Below are 21,364 nucleotides of genomic sequence, written 5' to 3'. Positions count from 1 at the left end.
AGATAAAGTAAGAGAACTAAAGGAAAAAAGAACACACACACACAGAGAGAGAGAGAGAGAGAGAGAGAGAGCGAGAGAGAGAGAATAAATAGTGAAGCCAAAAGGAGAGGGAAAAGAAACAAATACAAAAGAGAGAGAGAGGAAGTAAGATAGAAGGACAATAGAAAAGCGAGAGGTACAAAAAGAAATATAGAAGAAAGGCAAAAAAAAGAGAGAGAATGAGGAGGAATAGCAGGAGATCAATAGAGAGAATAAAGAAGAAACAGACAGAAAATGGGAGGTAAAATATAGAAAAAGAAATAGTCAAGAAGAGATGAAGTGAACACAAACGAATAGATAATCATCGCCAGAAAAGTCGAAATCTGGAAAGAAGACACAAAGAAAGAAATAGACAAAGAACTTACAAATAAAGTGGAGGAAGTAAGAGGAAGTAGGCAATTTTTCATTATTGCAAGCAGACACTCATGAGTTATTTTCATGAAAACAATATCAAACTAAGTTGAAGAATACCGGGACTTTTCTTTCCAGAAACAAAGCACTGCGTGTATGTATATACAGTTTATTATATATGGGGGAGCTCCTGCTTAGCGTCATGGTTTCTCGCCTTTGGTGCGGTGGCGGGTTCGATTCCTGGTGGGATTTCCAATATTTCGGAATTGACGGAAACAATAGCAGTTTGAAATTCTTAAAACAGCGGCGATGGGACACGATATGGTGACCACGCATCAACCAACAAAAAGACACTTGGCAGGTCTTTGTCTCAACAGGCTGTTTGTGCCACAGGGGTTTTTGTTTACATATTTTATATTTTCCAACCGATTTCTTCAACTTCCTTACGACTATTACGATAGCAATGTTAGTACAGTACATGGTGACATGCCCTGAATGCTTTAGCACCTGCTAATAGCTGGGTTAAGAAGAGGTTTTCCTCCTGTAATTAAATCATTACGTAATGCAATTAGTGTTGAAGACAAGCGGGTTGCGTCGAAACTGCGTATCTCCAGAGAGAGTGAGAGGGATTAAGAGCTCAAATTAAATGGTAATTAGACAAGAAGTATTGTCGTTTCCCAGCCCTTTCGTTACAATCCGATTTATAACATGAAACTAGGAATAATATTCAGTGGTTCCTTGCATGTGCCGTATGCACATCTGGACAGTTGCACCAAAACCATAAGGTCTTAACTACCAAGTCAAATTTCTGTAGACCGCACCCTTAACACTGAAGTATAATAATTTTTGAATAAAATTTTTGTAGTGCTAAGGCAAGTACATAGAAAAATCTACAAGACAAAAATTATAAAATTACACTGTATTTAGAATAGGAATAAAAAGAGACAGTAATGTAGAAACGGTACTAATAATCATAATAATTTATTAATAATTACTTGCAATACGTTACGTATAGATTAGTAATTTTGAGAGGAAAAAATGCGTTTATTAAGTGCAGATTTTATTTCCCATGTAATTCAGAATATGTAAACAAGGTAAAAGCAGAGAAGGGATAGCACACTTATTTACTCATTTTTCCCTTGTTCCAAAATTCCTCCGAATGGTTCAAAGCGACATTGTTATTGTAATTATACAGGGTTTCTTCTTCTAAGGTTTTTAAAGCTGTAGTTGTTTCCATTGGAAAAAATACTCTCCCCTCCTTTCCTGTTCTTTCTACATATTCTCCTTCTCTTATTTTCCCCCTTTGTTTCCTGTGTCTACGTATTGGTTTATATATTTTACTTTGTTACATTTCTCCATTTATTTCTACCTTCCGCCAATGTCTTTGTTTCTCCGTAGCCTTCTCAATTCCTGTCTTTCGTGATTTGTTTTATATACTTCAATGTGGGTTTTCCCCTCCTGTTCTTCCTTCAAGTCTCGAGATATTACATGCCATTCTGCATCTTCTTTGGGCTATTGATTTCCACATGCTATGTGTGCGTCTAAGGAGATCTTCGTTTGTTACTCTGTTCAGCTATTTGATCATCGACATCCCAATGCCAAACATATATGGCCCTGAGCATATTTCGAAAAGAGCTATAGGAATGTCTACGTTGATGATTGACATCTCTGATGTAGGCTTGATTTGGTTTACTTTACTTCGATTTTCGGTCAATTTTGTCTAATCGCGAATATTGGAATGGGATGAAATTGATGAAGGATACTCACAAAGAACACCCAAGCCGGGATTCGAACCCGGGACCCCTCTGTCTTGTAGAGTTAGGATGCAAATTCATGAAACCACCAACTGGAAACAATAAGATGAACATATTGTTTCTACTTGACGGAAATAAAAACTTGTTCCTCTCTCTCTCTCTTTTTTTCAGGCGAAGAGACTTTAAACGATGCCTCAAGGATCAATGCAATGCCATTTCGCATACGCACGAATACTTTGTCTTTGACCACGTATCGATTTGTACAAGGACCCACGGCATCCCAACTTAGCATTCTTGCTGCAAATGTGCGATTGACCTATTCATCTTCCTTGCCCTTCTCCTCTCTTGCTCTCTCTCTCTCTCTCGCAATATTTATCCTGATCCTAAGTGAAAGGCATATTCCTCTTGATACTGTTAAAGGAGAACCATTGGATTCTGCAGCTGCTTTTACAACGTTTCAGTCGAACGATTTCGGTTCCTCCACAGCCTGTACTCGAGATTTCCCAACCGCATACCACGTAAATATGCAAAGACCATCAATACTTCAATTGGTAATTCCGGAGAGTGCTTCAAAAGTGGAAATAACTTCAAATCTTGCCCCTCGTTGTTTATTGGTTTCTGTTTGTGAAAGTGTGTTCTAAATTCACTTTATCCTACGATAGGGTAATTGGGACTAGACATGCAGCGTACAATGGGATCCGAATTTCTGTGCAATGTTTTTTTGCCACGAATCGAACTCAGGACCTCTGTATCGAATGGGACTCGAAAGTGCATCAGAGACAGGCCAGTCTGACGCTCGAACTACGCAACGCAGCTCGGTTGACGTTGCCACACAATGCTCGGAAACAAGCGATTTTTGTCCCGATCTCGCTTTGTTTTTCCATATGTGGCACCAGCGCATTTCTGCCCAGCCGCCAATTTTCATGGCCGTGCGTTTAGGTTTGTTTTCTAAAGATCACTAATCAGGATAGAACTTATTAGTTTAAATTGAGTTTCGAACCACTGACATGTGCTTTCATCCTGAACTGAACTCGGTACCTCTTGATATTCAAGGTAAGAACTTTAACAATTGATGAGATGAAATAACAGAATATTTCATCAACTATTTGAAAACTACTCCCCACTGCAAACTTTTGTACAATGTGTTCGGTCTTGTCTGTTACATGGGATTGTTCTACGTTGTTCCACGTTGCATGTCATTGCGGGGAACTGAACGTGATGTGAATGGCAATACTTCCAGTTTTCCTGGCGTGAAACAGATAGTGAGAACAATGTGACTGGACGACGGAGAGGAAAGAAGAGAGAGATTACGAAATACGGAGAGAGAGAGAATGAAAGAAAAGTGGAAGAGGAAGAAGTCAAGAAAAAGAGACAAGAAGAGGAGTAAAATAAAACAAACAGGAGAGGGGGAAGAGAAAGAAAGAGAGAGGTGGTTTGGCATAAGGAGTATGGGGAAAGCCACAGAAAGGATAAGCAAAGGACTGACAAAAATGGGCATAAGGACATACAGAAAGGGAGGCGGCAGCGTTTTAAGTATAGCGAACAAGAAGAAGGAAGAAAACAGAGAAGAAGAAGGGATTATATGAGGTTCTGTGCAAGGAATGTGATAGGGGGAACAAGAAAGAGCCTAAAAGACAGGTTGAAGCAACATAAGGATGATGTAAGACTAAAGAGAGAAAAAAATCCTATATTCAAGCACACCAAAGAAACGGGACACGACATAGAATGGGAGAAAGCTAGGAGTGTAGGGAGGGAGAAGATAGGAATAGTGTGGAAGTGGAAATAAGTCAAGGAAATAGAGAAAAAGGAGAAGACAGTATGAACTGGAATGGGGGACTGAAGATAAACAAAGAATGGAAAGGAGTGTTAGAGAGAGTGGAAAGGATGAGAGAAAGGAAGGAGGAAAGAAGAACGATGAATAACGAAGAAAGAAAAGAGGAGAGAAGAAGTCCAGGAGATAAGTAACCTGTCCAGGCCCAGATGTGGAGGAATTGATAAGGCACAGACACTTACCAGGTACCTGTCAATCACCTGTAAGGTAGAGTGTCTCAGAAGACTCCACACTCAGGAATTCCTGACAGGAAATGTCCGAGATAAGGACTGGCGCCTTACGTTGTTTTGTGTATTGACTGAAAGTGTATATACAGGGTGCTCGGAAATTCCCCTTACAAACTCCTAGGGCAAGCAGAGGGGACTGAGTAGACAATATTTGGAATAGGAACCCATGTCCGGAAAAGTACTGTTTCCGTGCTACAACCATGACAATGCGTTGGATGTGCCTGTGTTGGTATGCAACCGGGTAGGCAGTATTTGACGTCAGAAGATCACCTGATGGCACGTGACGTCTACAAATTGTTGCGTTCCACTGTCGACACAGGTGTTGATCAATGAATAGTACATTTCTTTTTTGTTCCCTTGGCATTGTTACCAAATAAATTGGTTTCTATTATGGACTGAGTCACACGTCATTCACTTCTGTACCTTACGTAACACCTCATTTGACATGGTTGTGATAAATGATGTCACTTTAGGTTATCAGGTGATCTTCTGACGTCATGTACTGCCTACCCGGTTGCATAACAACACAGGCACATCCGACAAATTGTCATGGTTATGGGATCCTATTCCAAATATTGTCTACTGAGTCCCCTCTACTTGCCCTAGGAGTTTGTAAGGGGAATTTCCGCGCACCCTGTATAAGATGACGGTTGGATCTTTAGATCAAATTATTGTGAATCTTTGTCTGAAGAAAACCCTGTTAGAGAGTGGAAACGTTAAGTTTTAGTGTATACTTTTTCCTACAATAAATTTTGCCTTTGTCAGCATTTGATTTTTTTTTAAACATGGATACAAAGCTTAACAGTGTTACCAAAGAAGAGGAAGATGACAATGATTAAAATTACTGCTACAAAAATATATTGATACTAGCTTATTTTCCTTATTGTAATTTCTTGGCTGTGTTGAGTATCGGGAGAATTGAAGTTAGCAGGAAAGTGAAATACGCTTATGGCTTATGGATATTTTACTGGCACTAATTGTACAAGTAATTAATTGTCTATTGTTTTATGATGATTAGTTTCTATCACTATTTTTATAAAATTTTAATTTTTCAATATTTGTGTTGGCTTAAATAATCATTATTTGATTTGACTTACAAATTAGCGTCGCTTTTCTACCACTTTTGGCTAATCGCGACCATGAACATTAGTGATAATATGATGAAGGGGCAATCACAAAGAACACACAAGCACAGGCCGGGATTCGAACTCCTGTCGTGGCGTCGTAGTGCGCTGTGCAAAGCTCTCCGCCGCGGAGGTCGGTTGCTAGATTAATAAGGTGACTCGATTCAATTCTAGAATTATATAGTTATTAGATTTCGCAACTTGAGTTTGGAGAAACCAAACCATTAAAATTAACAACTAATATGAAATCTCAAAATCATAATGTATAAAGGTTCCTTGCACATACTCAAAATTAAGTTGGTGATTTTTTTTTTAAATAGATTTTTACCGTAAATTTCCACCACATGAAAATGAAAAAAAAAAGCAATAGCTACACTCTGACTCTAGAATATTTTGAGCAAGGCTGCGTATAACAGTAGAGAAGGGAAGAATGCGAGTCGTTCGCATGCTCCAGAGATTCCAGGGACAGATTATATAGCATATGGATGAACAAAGATTTCGATTTGGCTTATTTTGCTTCGCATTTGCGCTACTTTTGGCTAATCCCGAAAATGAGGATGAGTGATGATGATGATGAAATTAATGACAGGACACTCACAAAGAACAACCATGCCTAGATCGGGATTCGAAACCGTTGTGGCGCGCTGTGCTAACCACTTCGCCCCGGAAGACGTCGCATGAACAAATCGACTTCCATACGTTGCAAGGAATTCGATCCCAGGGCCCGTGGGCTCATGATTTTTCTGCAAGCGACTCAACAATACATTGCAGTTTTGAGGCACCTTGATTGCTTATTGCTTATCAGAATCGGTCAAACTACATCCCGACAGTGTGAATGTTTGCATTAATAGACGCAAAGATCTTAGTAAGCACTTCAAACAGTTTCAGTGGTAAGGAACCAAGAAATACAACCCATTGAAAGCAAAGTATACTGGAAGAAACGCAATTGGGAACGAAACTAACCAGAACCAGGAAAGGAAGGCAAAACTTTGGATGCGTGAAGCCCTGCTATGGAACAGGAACTCCAAAGAGTAACCATGGAAGAAAGCCGAAGAGCCACCTGATAACTAGTTTAGAAACTCGTTAACTGCAACTAATTTAGTCCGCCAGGCTAAGTAAAATGACAATGTTCTGAAGTAGCGAAGTTTTAATAGACAGAAGCACTAGAGCGACAATTGAGTCTAGGGGGGAAAGTAAACACGAGAAACATTAGATTACCGCGGCGAGTGACTTGAAAAGGGGAACAGATACATCCGAGGAAGGTTATTTGCCTCGATTCCCTCTGAACTTCAAATACTTTGCTGTAGAGCTTTGTTGCGTTCATTTCACCCTCAATCCAAGAGACTGGATGTGTAATTTTTTTTTTTCAGTCCATTACAATTAGCGGCCTTTGAACGCGGTCAAGCTCGTGGCGTCCTTGAACGCGGTCAAGCTCGTGGCGTCCTTGCACGCGGTCAAGCTCGTGGCGTCCTTGCACGCGGTCAAGCTCGTGGCGTCCTTGCACGCGGGCAAGCTCGTTGTGTCCTTGCGCGCGGGCAAGCTCGTAGTGTCCTTGCGCGCGGGCAAGCTCGTAGTGTCCTTGCACGCTAGACTGAGCTCACGAACTCGTGACGCGAAAGAGCGTCTCGTAAAAATCAACCACACGTTTGACCGCGATTGGCTCTCATGTAAATGCCAAAACTCAATGATTTGCGCACGCACAAGAGTGGCGTTTTCAATATTCCAAGAGTTTGGGGCAAACGCTGTTACTGTAATGGACGTTCGAAAGGGGGAAACCCACTCAGAAATGAATTTTAACGTAAAATTATGTATTTCACTCATACGATTCCATTTCAGTCGCAGTAATTTATGTTAACTATTAGAGAAGGGCGTTGCAGATACATGATAACTTCAAACTAAAGGAGCGTATTTTGAAGGGCCAACATTATTACGGGAGAAAATGTGTCTTGTTTGCCCTTCTCCCTGGAAAAAATCCTGGGGACGTCCATGAATACTGTACAGCATTATAACATATTAATTGTGCACAGATGGTAGAATTTGCCTACCGCTACTGTTAGAATCTATTTAGCAGCTTCAGAAGAAAAAAATGAACGAACTTGGGTGACGTGATTTTTTCCTCTGACGGGAGAAAGGTGTAGTGTACCGTAGTGTCAAAAGAAAGCACAGTGTGCATTGATGTTTTTATTGGTCCGTGGACACGCGAATAATTCCTATGGGGGAAGAAATGATAGAACGATGAAAGAAAAGGGACAAGGATGTAGGAGTAACAGCCCGTGGCCTTCATCAAAAGTACCATCCAAGAATTTGTGTAGAAAAAGAAGCAAAACTCACGGAATAAAACTCTGGAAAGTTTATAAAATAATACGTACGATTACAGAAAGAAGGAAGATCAACGAAGAAGTAGGAAAATGTAGTTTGTTTCTTATCATCACAATGTTTTAATGGAAAAACTTTTTGGAACTTAATATTGCGACATTACATATTATTCTACTGCCTCTGTGTAATTCAAATTCTTCATTTCCGTGGGCGAGGTTCAGCCAAAGGCTGTTGTACTACCTAATTGTTGTAATTCTTTCCGCAACTGTTTTCTTGTTACTACTGGCAATAATGTAAATAATGAAACAACAATTCAACGAACAACCTCTCGCCTGAAAATAATGCACATCCTTCGAGCATGCGTGAAATCGAAACACACCTGCATTTACGCACCATCAGTTTAATGGCTTGAGAGTTTGCCTCCAGTGCCTGGACAAAGGCAAAAAAACGTCACTGTGAGCTATAAACTCCCATAATCGATAATTCCCTGAAGACGGATTACAGCACTAAATAGATAACAGTTTGGAATGTTGAAGCAAAAAAAAATTGCGAATTATAGTATCCAATAAACATTACAGAAAATAGTACCCCACTAAGAGTGAAGTGTGAGGTTTCTTTCTCAATTCTCGGTTGATCGTTAGGAGTACATTTTATACTGTAGATCCAGTTCTGTTTAGCCTTTCTCATCACCATACATCATGTGGTATAACATTAGTTACTTTAAAATATAATTGTTTAAATATAAACTTTGCGCGGGATGCCTCTCTAAATACACTACAAAATAAGTTATTAGGAAAGTGCACAATTACAAGTTAGCCATCGCAGTTTAATCTCAAATCTGCAAAACATACATTCACACATTTCAAGTTACTCTTTGGCTAACATAAGTGAAACCTTACATGAATGTGCTGAATGGTAACGTCGTCGCCTTGTAATCGAGGAACTCGCGGGTTCGATACCCGGTGGAGGCATATAGAGGTTCGAATCCCACTTTAAACTGTAAGTCCAGTCCTGATTAGCTTATGAGTGCATAAAATGGACTTAAACAAACAAACTCAAGAAATGTGCGGGCGTGCATCATCGTATTATTGCGGCAAATATTTTCTGGACTTCACGTTATCATGCTGTGAAAAAGGAAACAAAAGGCCTATTCCGACAGAATAGAGGTTAATGTTGGAACCCAGGTTCGATTACAGGTGGGGGTAGTACATTTCATTGCTTCATTTGTAATTGAATCTTGATATTTAGCATCAATTTTCTAAAGAGAATGAGTGATATTTGGATGATTACATTTACAAAGAACACCCATGCCGGAATTCGAACTCTGGAACTTCGGTGACGAGGTTGAAAGTCGACCTTTAACACACTCTGTAACATTGGGTCAGAGCTCTATCCCATGCCACTCTGCTAATACGTGGGTTTGAAACAGACTGAAATAAGAAGGAAATTATCAGTCTTGAAAGAAACGGTTAAGGAATTAAGATAAAAATGAGAAGAGCAATTTGCGAATCTTGCAGTTTTATTACTAATTTCTTACTTCGCTTAATACCTCTACTTATTTAATAATAATGATAAATTAACTTCTGTGAAGCTGAGGTACACTTGTAGTCGTCCGACATCTAGAAATGAGGGACCGAATTTTCTTCCTTTAAGCTCATCACGGCAGTCAACTTCCAAACTGAAATTACCATTTCAATTACAATGGGAATACTGATTTAGTCGGTAGCCCCGGACTAGAATTTTTCCCTTCTTCTTAAGAAGAAATTCCTCCAGTATTCGCAGATGAAAATTACCCCTCTTATCTTTCGGGTAAGAATGAAGAATGCCGTTTGCTTTCACTTCTGTCGCTTCCGTAATTTTGTTTTTGACCCAGAGAAAAGAAAGGAAGTAATTTGGATGAATTACAGGCGAGAGTAGAAATGATTTCCAGCATCAGCTTTTATGTTGAAAGTAAGGCACTGCATTTGAATTGCATATGTAAGCAGCAGTTAATGTCCGCATTAATTTACGAAGAGAAGTCCATCCGAATCTTTGAATGAGTAACGGCTCTTACCTTCATCTGCTACCTTGAATAAAAGAGCATTAAGAGATGTGCTCATAATTTCAAGTGAAAGATTTCTTCGTACGTGAATTTTTCTACCTTGTAATTCCTGGGTTTGACTCCCGATGCAGGCGCATTTCAATGGTTCGAATTCTACTTCAAACTTAGAGTTTCTGCCAAGTATAAAAAGCGGTTCGATATTTACTGTACTCTATCCAGGCAATCTCTGAAGTAACGGTGCGCACAAGGGCTGAAGAGGGGAGATAGCGAATGAGCGGAGCTGAAGCAGTACACGCTCCTTCAAAGGCTCCCCGCAATCCCGTTCCCTCCTACGTGTTGACTAGTCGGGTGGTCTCGCGTTTCTACTTGCACAGAGACTTGTTTTCGTTAACTCGCTCCAGATATTACCGGGACAGAGTATGCACACTGTCTCGGGAATCTCTGGAGCAAGTGATCGAGGGGGCTCGGCCAATGAACTCGTGAGAGGGGAAGTGAGTGCTTACAACAGAACGCACTGCTTTGCTCCAACTCGCTTTCCCCCCTTCCCTTCCGTTATGGGCGGCCTTGCTCCACAGATTCCAGTAACAGGAGCAGGAGCATAGCTCCACATTTTCACACGCAGCGCAGCAAAATTTATGAAACAGCATTCAACTCATCATTGATTGCTGCAGGCAGGTCATAGAGGTTCTGAATTCTGTGTTAGGAACATGGCGGATTGGAACCAGGATCGTGGAACTACTTATGCCGCACCCTGTATATGAATAACGTTACAGCAAGGAGACAGAATGATAGGCTATTGTCCATATTTCCTTTGGAATCTCTCATCCTATTCAAAATTCAGCGCCTGGTATACTTGAGGGGATCTGAAAGGCTTCAAGGAGCGGGGCTCTTTTTTGATAGATTTCGTGGCGTTTTTTTTTTTTTTTTTTTTTTTTTTGCTCCCAGAAGTTTCCATGAAGGCCAGGAACTTGCGGTTTTCGTGCTTCTGCAAATAGCTTTTTATGCTGAAATACCCACGATATGTACCTTAGAGAATTTTGAACTTACTTGTCTTCCTTATTGCAAATCGGAACACTTTAAAGGAAGCAGCATACAATTACGTTCAATAGATGAGGATGTAAACAGAAGAGGACAAATGAGTGGTGGACTCTATCAAAGCTTTCGAAGATTAAAATGGAACAGGGATGTACCTATGAAATGCAAGAAGGTAATATATAACACATACTATGTGCCAATAATTACATACGGAGCAGAGACTTGGACAATGACGAAGATAGACAAAAGAAATATGCAGGCAGTGGAGATGAAATTTTTAAGGAGTATATTGGAAAACTAGAAGGGATAAAATAAGGAATGAGGAGATCCGACAAACAGTGGGGGTGGTTAAGCTTCAGGATAGGATAGATCAGGCACAGATGAGATGGTTTTGAACACATGAAGAGGATGGATGCAGGGAGACTACCAGGCAGAGCTTACCATGCACAAGGAGTGGGAATAAGGCCGAGGGGGGGGAGATAAATATGTTGGTGGAAAGAGCAGATAGCGGAGAGTGTTAGGAGAAGAGGACAAGATTGGAATACCGTGGAAAGAGAGGAGTGGTGGAAGACCAGGAAAAAACTGGAGTGGCTTGACTTCCATGCCGACCCAGCCAGAGGCAGGAAACGACAAAGGATGATGATGATTTTGTCAGCAAAAATGTCGATAAAAAGGCGATTAGTTTTTGCAGAAGCAGTGGTGGTTCTTTATAACATTTTAAGCCACATTGCTAACCGAGACTATAATGCAATATATTTGATCTGATCTCAGTTCTTTAGCGTCGCTTTTCTCCACACTTTTGGATAATTGTTAGGATGAGATGAAATTGATGAAGGGGCATTCACAAAGAACACTCTTTCAAAGGCCGGGATTCGAACTCTGGATCACTGGTATCGTAGCGCGCTGTGAAAACCTCTCGGCCACGGTTTATGTGCTATATAAAGTGTATATTATACATGAATCCTTCCATTTATCTACTAAGGTACCAAACTTATTCGTAAAAAAGGAAACTGCTTGGTACAGAGAAACGTTTGAGCACGACAATGTATGTTGTAATCATATTTTACTTTTTTTGGAATTTTCACGGACTCCAATGTGAAATGTTCAAACAAGGAGTAGAATTGGGTCTAGAATCGTTCCTTACGTACTCGTTTAAGTTCGCTTTATGCTCAGATAGGCTAATCGGGACAGTTTAAAGTGGGATCCGAATCATTCTGCAATATGCCGGAACCGGGAATCGAACCCATGACCCCTTGAATAAAAGACGACAGACAATGTTAACCCTATGTCATTGGGGGTTAATCTTGACTGAACGCATTGAGAAGCGCAACCCTTCTTGGACTCACAATGCATGCCACTCATTTTTAAAACAGACATGAATAAATTAAATCATTCCGACTGAAGTGTGAACGCCTGCATGTCTTTCTAAGTGTTTTGAAAATTAATACCATAACAATTAGCACGTGGCCGATACATCGGTGCGTAAACTCCCTAAAATATTGGATAACGGACTGATCGGGAAAGAATTGTGGGTTCACTACTGGACCGGAACGTTTTACCGAATCCCCGAATGGTCCGATGCAGATAGAATCTAATGAGGGGCTGGTCTTTTTGTGCGGTTCCAATCATTGGCTTGTTTCGTTGTGCGGTTGGCACTGGATTGAACTTTTGTTCAGTACAGGAGTTAATTGATAATGACCTTTCAATTTTACGTTGGATTCGAACTGATATTCCGAGTATATCCTCCCACTGGAAGATCCAAGTACCAGTCGTTAGTTAGTGATATGTGCATTTGGGTTAACCTGGGCGTAGAGAATGTAACAATGCATTTCGGAAAGGTATATAATCGAGAAAGAATGTGGCAGGATCCTCTGGTAGATCCCGCAACCACTGGATGCATTGGTGGCAGGCCAAACCATGGCGTTCAGGTTGTGGCTACTGGCCGACAGAGAGACCAATCATCGAGCTCGAGTAACTTCTTGGTCCAATGACATATGCTTATAGTTAAATTTTATCGTGGCTTTTATTTTTACTCGCATGTCCAATCAAATGCGATTAATTATGGCGCAGTGTATAGAAGATAACGACGGCTTATGAAGGCCACGATAATTTTTTTTTTTTTTGCCTTTATTTACCACATATCGTCGGTTCGAATCTCGGCCTGGTCATAGGTATTTGTGAGTGTCCATTCATCAATTTCATATCATCACTCATCTCCATTTTCGTGATTGGCGATAAGTGGCAGAAAAACGAAGTAAACGCAACGAAATCAATCAATCAATTTACAACTATCAACAGCGCGTATTATCGATTTCTCCTGATAGTGTGGTGGTTATGGTTCATATCATCGAGGGGTTCCTGGTTAGATTTCCGGCGTGGACTTACTTAAATGATTTTCCGTGCATGAAGTTTACATTTAAGAAAAAAAAACCTTCTTCTGCGCTTATTATGATTGCAACGATGTTTCTTTCATGATTCGAGTATTACACACTTCCCTTTGGTAACATGCGAACTTATTCGGTAATTACACATAATGCATTTCTATAGCAAATTCGCCAACAACTTTGGTGGAGTGGTTGACATAGGTCGCGAATTCGAATTCTGAGCAAGGCATGGATGTTTCATGATACGCTAGTTTTGATAATGAACTATCTTTAGGTGAAATTGATAAGGAGAGTTTACAAAGATAGGTGCCCAGGCCAGGACTCGAACCTGGAATCTTCTATTTAGAGATCGACCAAACAATGTCAACCACCGAGGCGGTTACCATTCGTCCTCATCGCAGCGATTAACTACAAAGGTGAAAAGCGACACATAATAACAAATTAAAACATAGTAAATTCGATTAAGGATCAATGATTGGACACAAATTTATTACTTAACCAAGGATTCGAATTTCGGATCTTTGGATTATTTTTTATATTATCAAGCGGACATCTGTCCAGTGAACTGATAGTGTATTCTCAACCTGACCCAACACAGTTGTATTCACATTTTTAATCATGCCATACAAAAGTCAAGATACACTCTCTCCTGGGAATCTTTGGAGCAAGCGAACGAAAACAAGTCCTCTGCGGCAGAAGTGACTCAAGAGGGCTCTAAAATGAACGCGTGAAAGGGAAGAACGCGGCTGCAGTTACCTGTCGTTAGCAGCAGCGCTCACTGCTCTGCTCCACCCACTCGCTTTCTCCCCTTCTTTACCGTTATGCGCAGCCTTGCTCCACAGATTCCAGAAACATAGTGTAGTACTCTGAATTAAGGTAAAGGTACTCTCTCTCTCTTCGAAAGGCCGTGGAGTAAGGCCGCGCATAACAGCAGAGAAAGGGAGAAAGCGAGTGGGCGGAGCAGAGCAGTGGTAGCTGCAGTCGCGTTTTCCCTTATAACTCACTTTCCCTCTCACGCGTTCACCGGTCGAGCCAGAGGACTAGATTTCGTTAGTCTGCTCCATAAATTACCGGGATTGCCTTTTGTATGGCATGATAGAAAAACGAATTCAACTTTGTTGGCTACCAGATCACTAGATAGACGTCTGCACTGATGATCTAGATTGATTGAATGATTGAGTTGCTGTTTTAAGTCTACGTTAAGCACAGTAAGGCTAATCGGGACTGGAACTGCAGCTTAAAGTGGGATCCGAGCCACTATGCGCCTCCACCGGGAATAGAACCCGGGACCCCTTGATTACAAGGAGACGACGGTACCACTGCGCCATCGGAGAGACCCTGTAGATTGATGATATTAGAAATCCAGATATCTTCAACTTTAGAGTTTCAACTTTCCTCTCTCAAGATTAATCTTAACAATAAACGAAGCATTTTGGCTCAATTTCACTCACAACGGAATATCGAGCGTCAAAGTGTTTTTTTTTTCTTAATCGGCCCCAGGTTGTATTAGTATTCCTTTCTTCGTTTTGCACTTAGTCTTCCAAATGGCCGAAGTCTATCGTAAAAGCTCAACTACGCTCTCGTTTCGGCTCACAGTTAATCTCCGTGAAATATTGCCGCAGAAAATGGGGATCGATCTCTCACATATTCTTGTCTCACGTTGCAATCAATGAATGCCAGCGCGCTATTGATGTGTGCACATGCAGGGCCATCATTTTCATAATCATCCAGGTAACGTGCGTGTCAGTGTATCCAACCCTGTATCATCTTCCTGTTCTACGCCAACTTTATCAATATTAATTCTGTTGTGTTGTTATATATTGAAATTGATTCTCGTCTATAACAAAGCACTTTATGCTTGTGATATTTCTGAATAATATTCATGCAAAGTTTAGATTTGATAACGACACTGACAATTTGAGATGATGGACCTCCCCGATGGTGTATTGGTAACGTCGTCGCCTTGTAATCAAGATGTCCCGGATTCGATTCCCGGTGGAGGGACATGGCACACTGGCTTAGTTCCTACTTTAAACTGTAGATGCAGTCCTGATTATCCTTTCAGTGCATAAAGTGGACTTAAAGCAACAAGTCAACGTGTATGAGATGATGTTTATGGGCCTGAATAGTGGATGAAAGTGGAGTCATAACTAGTTTTAAAAAAAAAAAATGTGCGTTTGCGTTGTGTGTGAAGTGGAGGGAAGAGAGGATATGAGAGAGAGCGAGAGAATGTTAGTGCTAATTGGTTACTAGGGCCCAACCAGATTGTGTACATTTAAGTGTCATTATAACAACGCAAAATGCACATAATAATTACACATTTACACAAGGTGGAAGCCTAGGAGATCTCCGAGGCAAAGTGATTATCGCAGCGCTCCACGAGGCTAGAGGTCCCGGGTCACCCTATCATCACACAGCCTAATTGTCGCGATTAGCCAAAAGTTGCAGAAAAAGGGAAGCTAAATAACAAACATCAACTAAGTAACGATCAAAGTGGAAACCGCAAAATTAGTACATTTTAGTTTTTATTTAGTGTGAGATGAATGTGTACAATTCAACAAAACTTCTGATTTCCTAATTTCAACCAACAGTGTTTATAAACTTTGAAAAACCACGCAATATTACATTGGGAATGTTATGACAAAGTACACAGACGATATTGACATCTACAGCATGATGTAATATCCATAAATCCTGATGAAATCATGACACTACTGGTTTGATTTGCATATAAAATTTCTCATAGGTGAATTTGTATTAATATTGGATCCTGGAGCTCTATTAACTTAATATCAGGGCATATCGACTCGAGACGGCTCGTAAAATGAACTAGTGAGAGGGGAAGTGAGTGCAGCCACCAGGCATTTGAAGCAGAGAGCAGTTTTGCTCCGCAAATTCGCTTCCTCCCTTTCTCTTCCGTTATGCACAGCCTTGCTCCAGTGATTACAGAGACCGAGGTGAAAAATAACTGTAAAGCTTTTGTTTTCAATTCAGTTTCAAATAATTCTCTTTACCCTCAATAAGCGTGAATCAAACGAATTGTTACATTTTTCAGAATTTTGAATGAGTAATAGTGCGCTCTTATTGCATGTTTACAGTAATGAAATATGATTTCCGGTATTGATATGATATTGTAATATATTAAAGTTGAAACACACTTAAATTATTGTGCCTTAAATTCTTTCTGACAGCCAACATAGGCGTGCGCAGGGCAATTTATTTGGAGGTGACTTAAGGGGAGTCATGTTCATTTTTCACAAACTATTAGGAATACGACGATTAAATTTTCACATTATACTCTCTGACTATTCGTTATCACTATAGCAAACTACGAGGCTTGTCCGGAAAGTAAAGATACAAACCAAAAAGAAGATATAAAAGAAATGTATTGCTCGCAACTAAAGTTACACTTGATACACTGATACAGAGGCTATTTCTCCACATAAGTGCCACCATCGTCCAAACATTTGTTCAGACGCGGAACAAGTTTTTGTATCCCTGAATCGTAGAAATCCGCCGCCTGCATCTGGAATCAAGTTGTGGCTTCTTCCCTGACTTCATCGTCGTCGGCAAAGTGTTTTCCACCAAGATTTTTCTTGAGGTACAGGAACAGGTGGTAGTCGCTGGGTGCAAGGTCGGGGCTGTATGGCGGATGGGGAAGGACCTCCCATTGAAACTGCAAGCAGATCCTTGGTGACATTCGCTGCAAAGGGGCGGGTGTTGTCATGAATAAACCGGATTCCGCTTGACAACATGCCTCTCCGTTTGTTTTGACGGCCTCCCACTTCTCTCTTCATCATGAACATCACATCGACCTCCTGCGAAGGCACGGCATCATTTCGCCACATTTTGACGATTCATTACGTTCCCGTACACAGTCACAATTTTCCGGTGGATCTCCGATGGACGCTTTCCTTGTGCCTGCAAACACCTGATCATGGAGCGCACTTCGCACTTGGCGGGATTCGGGATCGCCGCAGATATTTCCACCGCGAGTTCCTCGCACAAGACTCAGTGCAGCACTGTCGACTCACTCCCAATCCTCGTCGTATGGATCACGGTTACTGCCAATGTTACCAACTTTGGTACACATTTTTCCCCTAACGTGCAAATGTGTTTGTAACTTCACTTTCCGGACAAGCCTCGTATTAAAAATCAATATTGGTACAGAATAGTCAACTCGAACAAAGTGATTGATTTGCTTTAATTTATTTCGCTTTTGTGCAACTTTTGTCAAATTTGCGAAAATGGGAATGAGTGATGACATGATGAAATTGATGGATGAACACTCACAAACATCCTTGCCCAGGCCTGAATTTGATCCCAGGACCCCTGGTGTCGTAACGCGATGTGCTAACCACTCAGCCACGGGTGCCGGCAACTCGAATAAATGTAATACAATGCAAGGAGGTAATATGAGCTGAATCCATCATTAAATAAATCTACAGGTTTAAGTTGTAATAATTTTCTATATAATGAGCATTACTTCATAAAATGTTGTATCTGGTCGCTTTATGAAGTGATTTATGAAGTGGGAAAACCTATTCTTTATTACGTGAATTTGAGTAGTGAATTGATGCTTTAAGTCCACCTTATGCACAGATAGGTTAATCGGGATTGGAGCTACAATTTGAAGAGGGATCCGAACCACTGTGCAATCAATGTGTCTCCACCAGGTATCGAACCCGGGACCCCTTACTTACTAGGTGATGACGTTGCCACTTCTCCATCGGGGAGGCTTTTACTACGTGATTACTAATAATTATAGTAAACAATATGACATTATTTTGGGGGGAGGGAGTGATTGAGGATACAAAGAGTGCGGAACATCTCAAATGAAATGAAATACCTTGCTTTTTTTTTAAACATACATATTGTTTTCATAAATTTAATGGTAGTTTCTACATTTTATATTTTGGAGAATGCATTAGGGGGTGTGACTAGGCATCCCTGGCACTCTCCCCCCCCCAGCCCGTGCGCACGCCTATGATAGCCAATGGCAGCATTGGTTATCTCAGTCTTGATCCATTACTATATTTTCCCTTGAGAGCCTGCAACACGTTAATTCCTACCTAATGTATCTACATAAAAGCTATTTTAGTTGACAGATGCAGCATGAGACATTTTCATTTCACTAGCGGTGCACGAATTGAGCTTGATGAAGCCTGGCGCTGATCAGAAATTGGAAAAATATTTTTATACCTCTCATAGCAAAGCAAACTGCTAATACCATTATTAAAATGACACCAGTTTATCACGGAGGAAGAGACCATTCCTGTTTTGCAAATTTACATGTGATATAGAATCTGAATAGATCTCTGTCCACGAGATGCGCGAGGTGACATGGTTGCAAACGAAGTTTTCTCCTGAATTTGCATGTTCAGTATCCTTTGCATCCTAAATGAGAATCTGACTTTAAGCAATGCAATGAGAAGAGAGATACTTTATACAATGAAACTCTGTGTGCGACCAGACTGCAAGTGTCATACTAATTTATATATAATAATTCCCTGAATCTTAGTAACGATGGCTCATTATTATAATGCAATGTTACCTGGACATTATCTATTGTTTAGTGTTTCCACTACTTAAATATATTGAATTGATAGATTGTTTAAATTTTTGATTTAAGTCCACTTTGTGCACAGATGGCTAATCGGGACTGGACCTACAGTTTAAAGTGGGATACGAACCACTATATGCCTTCACCGGGTATCGAACCCGGGGCTCCTTCATTTAAGGTGACGACGTTACCATCGGGGAAGCACACTTAAATCAATTCTAACACCACTTTTCGAGAGAGCAGTACTTTTCTCTAATCTTCGATGATTCGATTCTAGGTTCTGTCCGTGCCGTGTCGCGCTAACCAGTTCGTTACGGAAGCAAGCATGTGACCCGATGTCAAATTTGGTACTACACTCTGTCCCGATTATCTCTGGAGCAAGCGAATGAAAACAAGTCTCTGCGCAAGTAGTGACGCGAGACGGCTCCACCAAGGAACACGTGAGAGGGAACGGGATTGCGTTGAAGGGGGAAGTTACCAGCCTTCGCAGCAGGGTGTACTGCTTCGCTCTGCTCACTCGATTTTCCCCCTTCTCAGCCGCTATGCGCGGCCTTGCTCCAGAGATACTGGGACAGAGTATACTTAATGCATGCTTCACATCTTTCCCAACTCAAAATGGAAAAATATAGCCAGAAGGTGAAATTTAGTATGCACCAAGAATGCTTCGCTCTGCCCACTCGATTTTCCCCCTTCTCAGCCGCTATGCGCGGCCTTGCTCCAGAGATACTGGGACAGAGTATACTTAATGCATGCTTCACATCTTTCCCAACTCAAAATGGAAAAAATATAGCCAGAAGGTGAAATTTAGTATGCACCAAGAAAGAAACGCGTAGCTTTCAGTTTCAGAGTCACGCAAGCTAACTTCATTTGCAGTTTGCATCAGGCCCTACTTAGAATGCACACAGTGATTTCTCTGTTGCAGGAAGGGGTAGGGAAACTCATCCAGGGCCAGAAAGAGGTTCGTCATTAATTACTGAAATTTCGACTGCGAAAGGAGAAAAAGTTGTAAATAACCGCACACATCCAAGTTCTTATGCTAATTACGTTCTAAATAGGTTTCCAGTAGTTCAATCCGCTCTTGGGGTCCCATCTACAATGAATGAATGACAGTTCGGAAACCAGTCCACAGAAAGCTTTTTTGTTCCTCACAAATAGCTTTTTTTCCCTCTTGACCCAGGTTTCTTCCGAATTCAAAGGTAGTTTTGTTTTGTTCCTGAATAGATTTATCGGAAACATGTATTTGCTATTATTGAATATTGTTTGTCCGAGTATTTTGAGAATTATAATGAAAAATATTTGCGTAATGCCCATAACAATAGTCTTAAAATTTATTTTATTTTTTTATGGTTTATTTCGCAACTAGAAATTCTACTAATTGGCATATTTCTAAACAATAACCCAGATTTACAAAACATTTCAGCCTTTAAGCTCATATGCAGATGTCATATACTACATATCGTCTATAACTTTCCGGATAGTATCGAATGGGATGAATCAATTATGGTTTATTAAATATATCTTGTGCAATGCTTACCACTTTAATATCACAAAAGATGTTAAATTTGCAGTGATTATATGGCAAATAACGTCCAATTTTCCTCTGCACCATAGCTTATTCGTTATTTTCCACATAACGTACCAAAATTTAGAGATTCATACTGCAGCTGCAATCTTAAATATTGAACATGTATTCACATCTTAGAGTAATACCATTGTAAAACCTTTTCATATTTCTTCATCTAATGGGAAGTGATAAAATTGCTTTTTGTGATGACGTAACCTTATAATCACAGACATATTGATGACGTGAATGAAAATCCGAAGTCTTGCGTTCAATTAAAATCCCCTCTGCAGGAAGACTTGAACTTTCTCTCGTCTAAAACACAATTAATATTTCAGCAAGGTTATACTGCTGAAGATTAATTAGAACGTTAAAGGATGAAGAACGATTGAGACACTAATTCGATGCAATGGATTAAGCTGGAATAATCATGGAGAAGCTTGTTATGATAAGAAGCAAAATTTCAAACAATAACATTAATCTGGAGCATTAAATCAGTTTTCCTTATGTTTTCAGTGATGTAAAAGTATTTTACTTGAAATCTGATTTACTTATTTTCTCTTAGGTTGTAGGTCAGTGCGAGATAGACCTAAAAAAAATTGTCACTTACTACATAATGGTTCTATAACTCAACCAGTTCCTTTCCACAATACGAGTTTCCACGTCTCATATGGAAGTGAATTTGTACGCCAATATGCCTGACATTCATTGCGGTTTATGCATGAAACATTGTCATTTCTTCTGAAGCCGACTTCCGTAGCGGAGTGGTTAGCACAGAATCCAGTGGTTCGAATCCCGGCCTGGACATAGGCGTTCTTTGTGAGCGTCACTTCATTAATTTCATCATATCATCACTAATCCTCATCGTCGCGATTAGCCAAAAGTGGCAGAAAAGTGACGCTAAATAACAAAAATCAAAACTAAGGAAAAGTCTAGATTTCATCTCAAAAGATACAAAAAATGTAAAATTGTTTTAAAAAATAACAAAATACGTTTTTGCATATCAAACATCTAAATTATTTATTTTTAATTAATACGACAATCACTGCCTATTTTGATGTTAATATCTTTTGACATTCTAAAGTATCTTGGATAGACCTGTCTAGGACTCGTCTCGATTCTTGGGAAGTGGTCTCGG

The 21,364-nt window shown here is 40.3% G+C and overlaps 1 protein-coding gene across 1 annotated transcript in view; it reads right to left on the bottom strand.

Moving 5' to 3' along the window:
• The window catches only part of LOC145983792 (uncharacterized), a 595,938-nt gene that overhangs the window by 408,441 nt on the left and 166,133 nt on the right, over positions 1-21,364 (bottom strand). The window lies entirely within an intron of this gene.

Source organism: Lepisma saccharinum, chromosome 2 (genome assembly GCF_977018435.1).
Source record: "Lepisma saccharinum chromosome 2, izLepSacc3.1, whole genome shotgun sequence".
Taxonomy (NCBI): domain Eukaryota; kingdom Metazoa; phylum Arthropoda; class Insecta; order Zygentoma; family Lepismatidae; genus Lepisma; species Lepisma saccharinum.
The sequence above is the reverse complement of the archived record's forward strand: the minus strand, read 5'-3'. Positions and strand labels throughout refer to the sequence as shown.